Source organism: Terrapene carolina, unplaced genomic scaffold (genome assembly GCF_002925995.2).
Source record: "Terrapene carolina triunguis isolate 2854851 unplaced genomic scaffold, T_m_triunguis-2.0 Scaffold30, whole genome shotgun sequence".
NCBI lineage: Eukaryota > Metazoa > Chordata > Testudines > Emydidae > Terrapene > Terrapene triunguis.
Window position 1 is genome coordinate 4,922,482 of NW_020664381.1, and position 6,001 is coordinate 4,928,482.

Genomic DNA, 6,001 nt, shown 5'->3' on the forward strand with positions numbered 1-6,001 from the left:
TTATTCACTCTAAGGTTTCGTGTGCGGGTAATACATTAACATTTTAGAAGGTCTCTTTCTATAAGTCTATAATATGTAACTAAACTATTGTTTTATGTAAAATAAATAAGATTTTTAAAATGTTTAAGAAGCCAGGACCCGAGCAGTGTGAGTGCCACTGAAAATCAGATAGGTTGCCTACCCCTGTGCCATAGAGTGACAGTTTCTTTACTTCTAGCAGCATTAAAACTGGAAAGTAAGAAGCATCCAGAAAAGGCTGTGACTTCTTGACTTTTTCCTCAGCCCTCAATCTTCTATTAATTCAAAGCCCTTCAGCAGTATCCCATAGGTCAAATTTGAAAGACCCCAAAACTGTCTGATCTCACTGAAACAACTATGATCTAGTGCTTAAGGCACAACCATTAATCCTGAATAGCTTTAAACAAATCTCTTTATTTCACACCATTAGGGGAATATCATTAAATCACAATCTAACTAGTTTTATTATCCTTTTCTAAATTTTGTTGAACATAATCAGTTTTCTAGACTATGGCCCTTCATATTAGTTCATGACCATTAAGTCTGCGTCCATGGAGTTTTTTCCTGCTCATTTCAGGAGTGGTAGCTATTGCTTGCAGTGAACTAATTTTTTGTTCATATAACCTATCTGCAGGGCCGGCACCAGGCAACCAAGCACATGCCTGGGGCGGCGGGGGGAGCGCGGCACGGCATTCCGCGGGGGGGGCGCGCTCTGGCGGTGTGGCGCTTTGCGGGGGGGCGGCGTGGGGCACGGCGGTCGGGGGGGGGGGCGGGGGGCGGCGCTTTTTTTTGCTGCTTGGGGCAGCAAAAAAGTTAGAGCCGGCCTTGCCTATCTGAATTCTGAAGCAGTTTGGACTTTTAAAGTGAGCTACTGGTGGTAATCATTCAAACTTCCCCTTTAAAGCTGGAAATTATATGTGAAGTAGCGTTTTCCCTTTCAAGTCTGTGGACTGGTCTAGATCTGCATAGCTACATCTCTTGAGGGTGTGAAAAAAAACACACCCCTGAGTGATGTATTTAAGCTGACTTACCTGCAGGTGTAGACAGCATTAGGTCGATGGAAGAGTTCTCCCATCAGCCTACTACTGCCTCTCTGGGAGGTGGATTTCCTACACTGACAGCAGAACGCTTCCTGTCAGCATAGGGAGCATCTTCAGTGAAGTGCTATAGTAGTGCAGCTGCACCGCTGAAGTGTTTCAAGTGTAGGCAAGCCCTCAGGTAGGGGGATTACCTAGGCTGCCAGGAAACCCCTGCCTGTCAGCATAGGTAGTGTCTGAAGAGCTACACTGAAGAGCTACTGCGGGGCAGGTGCACTGCTGTAACATTTTAAGGATAGATGAGCCCTGTGTAGCTAGGTCTGTCACACTTTTCTAAGAGCAAGGAAATCTCTAACGGTACTAGTTAGAAAGCTCATACTTAAAACTAAAGAGGGTGGGATCTCTAATCAGCAATCCACCCTCAAAAATACTTCAGACTGTAGCAAGGGAGAGGGGCCATAGTAAATGTTTAGTGCATGTGAACACCCAGCTAGCTCTTTGATGCTCGTTTTGAAGTTTCCAAATAGAAGACAGTCCTATCTAGCTGACTTCTTCAAGTAAGCGAGATTCAGGACCTAGCATTGAGCAGTTTTCAAAGTTTTTTGTTTTTTTAGTTCTGGACTACACTGCTAGAATACACTTCTGCACCAAGAGGTGAAGTCTGCTGCAGCAGAACTGCAGAATGCATGGAGTCCTTGCTGTAGTGAAGTCTTAGATACTATTGTGACAAGTGCTTTTTAAAAATGTGTATGAATGAATGCACTTGCCTTAGTCACTGAAGGACGGCACTGCTGGCCATGCCCAAATGCAAAACCAGTAGCTCACAGATTCATATCAGCTAACACTGTGGGGGAAACATAGCCTATTCTAAAGTTGTATATATTGAAAGTAGGGTAGATGCTGATTGTGCAGGGGCCCTTAGGGTGAGGAGCTGCCATGTTCTTCCTGCAACCCACAGCAATGGAGAGGAGCTGGAAACACTGTCATCGCCAAGTGCTGCTTCAATTACTACTGGTCCCTCCACCTATCCAGACACCTCCCCTCCCAATAATACTAATGACCCTTGGGAGCACTCACCTCTGTCTCCAACTGCTTTTTTCTCTTTTTTTCCTTTCTGATGCTGGATTAGTCTGAGCTGGGATGGGGGCAGCTGGGAGTCTCGTTCCCAGCCTCTGGGCCAGGGGTGCAGCAGGAAGCCTCTCACAGACACGGGTGTGGTGCTGGGGAGCAGGGCTGATGGCGCCTGACCCTTTAAGGAGGCATTGGGAGAGTGGGGAAATGGAAAAAAGTATCTTTGCCCGCTCCACATGCTGAGGAAGGAAGGAAGCCTCATAGCATGAGGAGCAGCTTGGATTCGCTGCACAGACTGGTGGGTTTTCCTTCTAAACCTGGAGGAGAAACTGATAGTTCACAGTATTGGCAGCGCCTCTCTTTTTCCCTCAGAAAATACATCCTGCCAGAAAGATGCTGCAGTTACTGCTTTCGCCCAGCAGGGGCTGCTGTGGCACCAGAACACAGAGCAGCTGCAGAGCGAGAAAAGAAAGATGCTGCCTTCCTCACAGTGCTCTGCCTATGGGGCCGGCCGGGTCAGTGCATTGAGTTATGGGGGGATGGACAGCATGAGGCTGCTGGGGGGGTCACAGACTGGGGTTCAGAAGGGCTATGGGGGGGGACAGACTGGGTAGAGGCTGAATGGAGGTGGGGGTGCAGGGCTGCATGAGGATGGGGGAGGGGGTGCAGGAACACAGGGATAGTGGGGTGGCTGAGTAGGGGCACAGGGATGGGACAGGGGTGGAGGACCACATGGGGAGAGGGGGTTGGCTGAATGGGGGTGGGGGTGCTGAGTAGGGGGTGCAGGGCCACATGGGGACCAGGAGGGGTGGCTGAGTGGGGGTGCAGGGCTACATGGGGGGTGGCAGAGTGAGGCGTGTAGGGCCACATAGGGACAAGGGGAGGAGGAGGCTGAGTGGAAGTGCAAAGACACGTGGGGGAATGGGGGGAGGATGGGTGGCTGAGTGGGGGTGCAGGGACAGATTGGGGAGGGGCAGATGTACCTGACTGAATGAGAGAGGCTAAGGGTGAGCCAGGATTTGCAGAGTGGAGGCTCCTTAACAATCCCTTCCTACCCCGAAAAAAGCCTAATACCATACTTCTCCCACTCACACTCAACAACCCTCCATGTTCAGACCCAGGCTCCTTCCCAGCAATTACTTCCCTCTCCCTCAGCTCCTCCAGTACCCCTAACTCCTCCAAGACTTTGCACTGTTTCTGAGTAGTGCGGGAAATGTGTTTCTGTATTGTTGTTTAAATGAATTACTACTCAGAGTTCTGTATTAATATGCCTATTAAGGAATCTATTTGTCAAAAAACATTTCCTGAATTTTGTTGTTGTCTGTAACAGACATACTTGTTGACAGGTATTTTGAAATAAATTACCAAAGTAATTGAAACTGGCATGGTTATATTGTGTTATTTTGACAAATAAAATACGTAGAATTGCAAAATTTTAAAACATTGTGCACAGAATTTTTAATGTTTGGTGCAGAATTCCCCCAGGAGTAAAATAAGGTACAGTAATCACAGAGCAGCATAATTTCCCCCTCTAAATTGAACCATGTTATTCCAAGATAAAACTGTAGTGGGAATCTAGAATTGAGCTAAAGTTATCCTAACAAAACTTTGGAAGCTACATCACCTTAATGACACTACCACTACTGAGTGATATAAATTCTTACATAATGCTCCTTGCAAAAGCAGCAGCCATCAGACAGACATGTTTGTTCCACTGTGTCAATGCATGCATAATTTGGATTTCAAAGACTGTGTTGGCCTTAGTCATAAAGTTGCCAACTCTTTAGCTAACAAAGAGGATCAGATAATGAACCAAAGTAAATACAATTCATTGGTTTTGATTATATCTGATATGAACAAAGTTTGCTTAAAACTGACATACAAAAACCTTCGAATGGGAAATTTTTAAAATCAAAGAAATTTTAAAGAGAACCCCACACAATTTGATAGTTTTAGAAATATCTACTGTTATTCAGTTGCAGCCACCAGGGTGGATTGATTTAAATCTGACTAATTTTAATCACAGATTTTAATCATGATTTAAATCAGCAAACAGGAAATCTTGATTTAACTCATTTTTAATCTTTTGCATTTGTACTTTTTTATTTTCCTAAAGAAAGCTTCATTCCCATTGATTGATAACCATTATAATGTGTTTATTTGCAACTAAATATAGCCTTTACACCAAATTTGGTTCTTTTATTTTCTACCAGGAGACTATGATATCTATACTCGTTTATTTAAGCAATTATGTAGATTCTCACATTTATTCAGATTCTTTATTTTGTTAGAAAATGGTGAATGATGCATTTCTTATTTACTTGATGATTAATTTTTTTACTTGTGTTTTGTGTCAAACTCTATTTGGATAGAAATTAAAATTCAATTAAAAATTCACAAAACCAGCATTTTGAATTTTTTTTTATTATTAGTTTGATAAAACTACCTTAAATGTCCTGAATATGTAAGAAAATTATCCAAATAGTTTGCATTTAAAATTAACTGGTTTATTAAAGAAAGGAAGTATTATCTGTAGTTAGTGAATTGAATTGATGGCCACCATGACATCTAAAATCTTGAACTAGTAGAGTTCATCCTCTCATACCTCATTTTTATTCATAGATTGGTAGAGGAGAACAAGCTTCCCTGGTTTTCTAGCTCCCAATTGGTTTCTTAACTTTGAATTAACTGTTGAATAAACTTCAAAGAAAAAATATTCTCTCTACACCTGCAGAAGAGGCTATTGCTGTCAAAAGTTGGTTTAGCATTGCAACAAACCCTAGTTTCAGGTGCTTAGCCAGTGGCTTCTAGCAGTTCAGTGCTTTTGACTTTCTTTAAAACTTATAAGCAAAGATATACTGCTTAATATTACTGTTTTAAAATAATTTAAATGACTTTAATAGTTTCTAGTAAATGTAGGCATTAACTTGGGTTGTCAATTTCAAATTTTACTTTTAAATAGTTTTGGTAGTTTTGAAAGTAAACCTAGATTTAATTTAAATCCAGAAAATCTGATTTTTTTTTAAATTGTTTTTAATCATATATGTTTATCCACACTACTGGCAACTATACCTAGGGGTATCACTGGGTAAATGTTGAAAATTATGTTAATTATTTAAAAAAAAAAAAAAAAAAGTAAGAAGTGTTGCCTGTGACTGTATGGTGTTTTGTTGGAAACAGTGAAGCAGAAAACTTTCTTCTATATATAAGAATATATATATATTTGCCACCGAGTCTGCAAATGCTTCTCTAGTGACCTCTCTCAGAAGGAGAAGAATTAATTCACTGTTTTAAGGAAGTGAGGTATGACCTTAGGGAAGTATTTGCACTGACTCATCACCAAGTGTTAGATTTACTGGGAGCGATGCACTGTGGGGAGATTTTTGCCTCACCGTACTAAGTTTAGTTGGCATAGACAGGCAATTATTTCCAGCATGACAGTTACCTGAATGGAATTTCAAATACTCATTATAAATGAGGGAGCAACGCTCCAGGAAAGGAAATATGCATGGGCTGCCTCCTCAGCAGCAACATGTCTCTGTGGAACTAGAAGAATCTTTGTAAGCAATGAAAGAGTATAGTTAAAGCAGATGCAATAACTACTTGAGTATTATGCGACTTTTATCTTGCTAGCATATGATGATATTGCTGTCCTGTGGAAGACATGGTGGATGCAGCCAAATTGCAGCCACTTCATTCAGTCAACAGGAGGCAGTAGGGAGAGATTGGACAAGATGTTAGTGGGCAGCCACTGCACAGTTTGCAATTTTTCTTCAGTTAGACACAGTGGGGTGGACAATATAATGTAATGCCCTGAAAGAGGGCTGGATAGATTCATAGATTCTAGGACTGGAAGGGACCTCGAGAGGTCATCG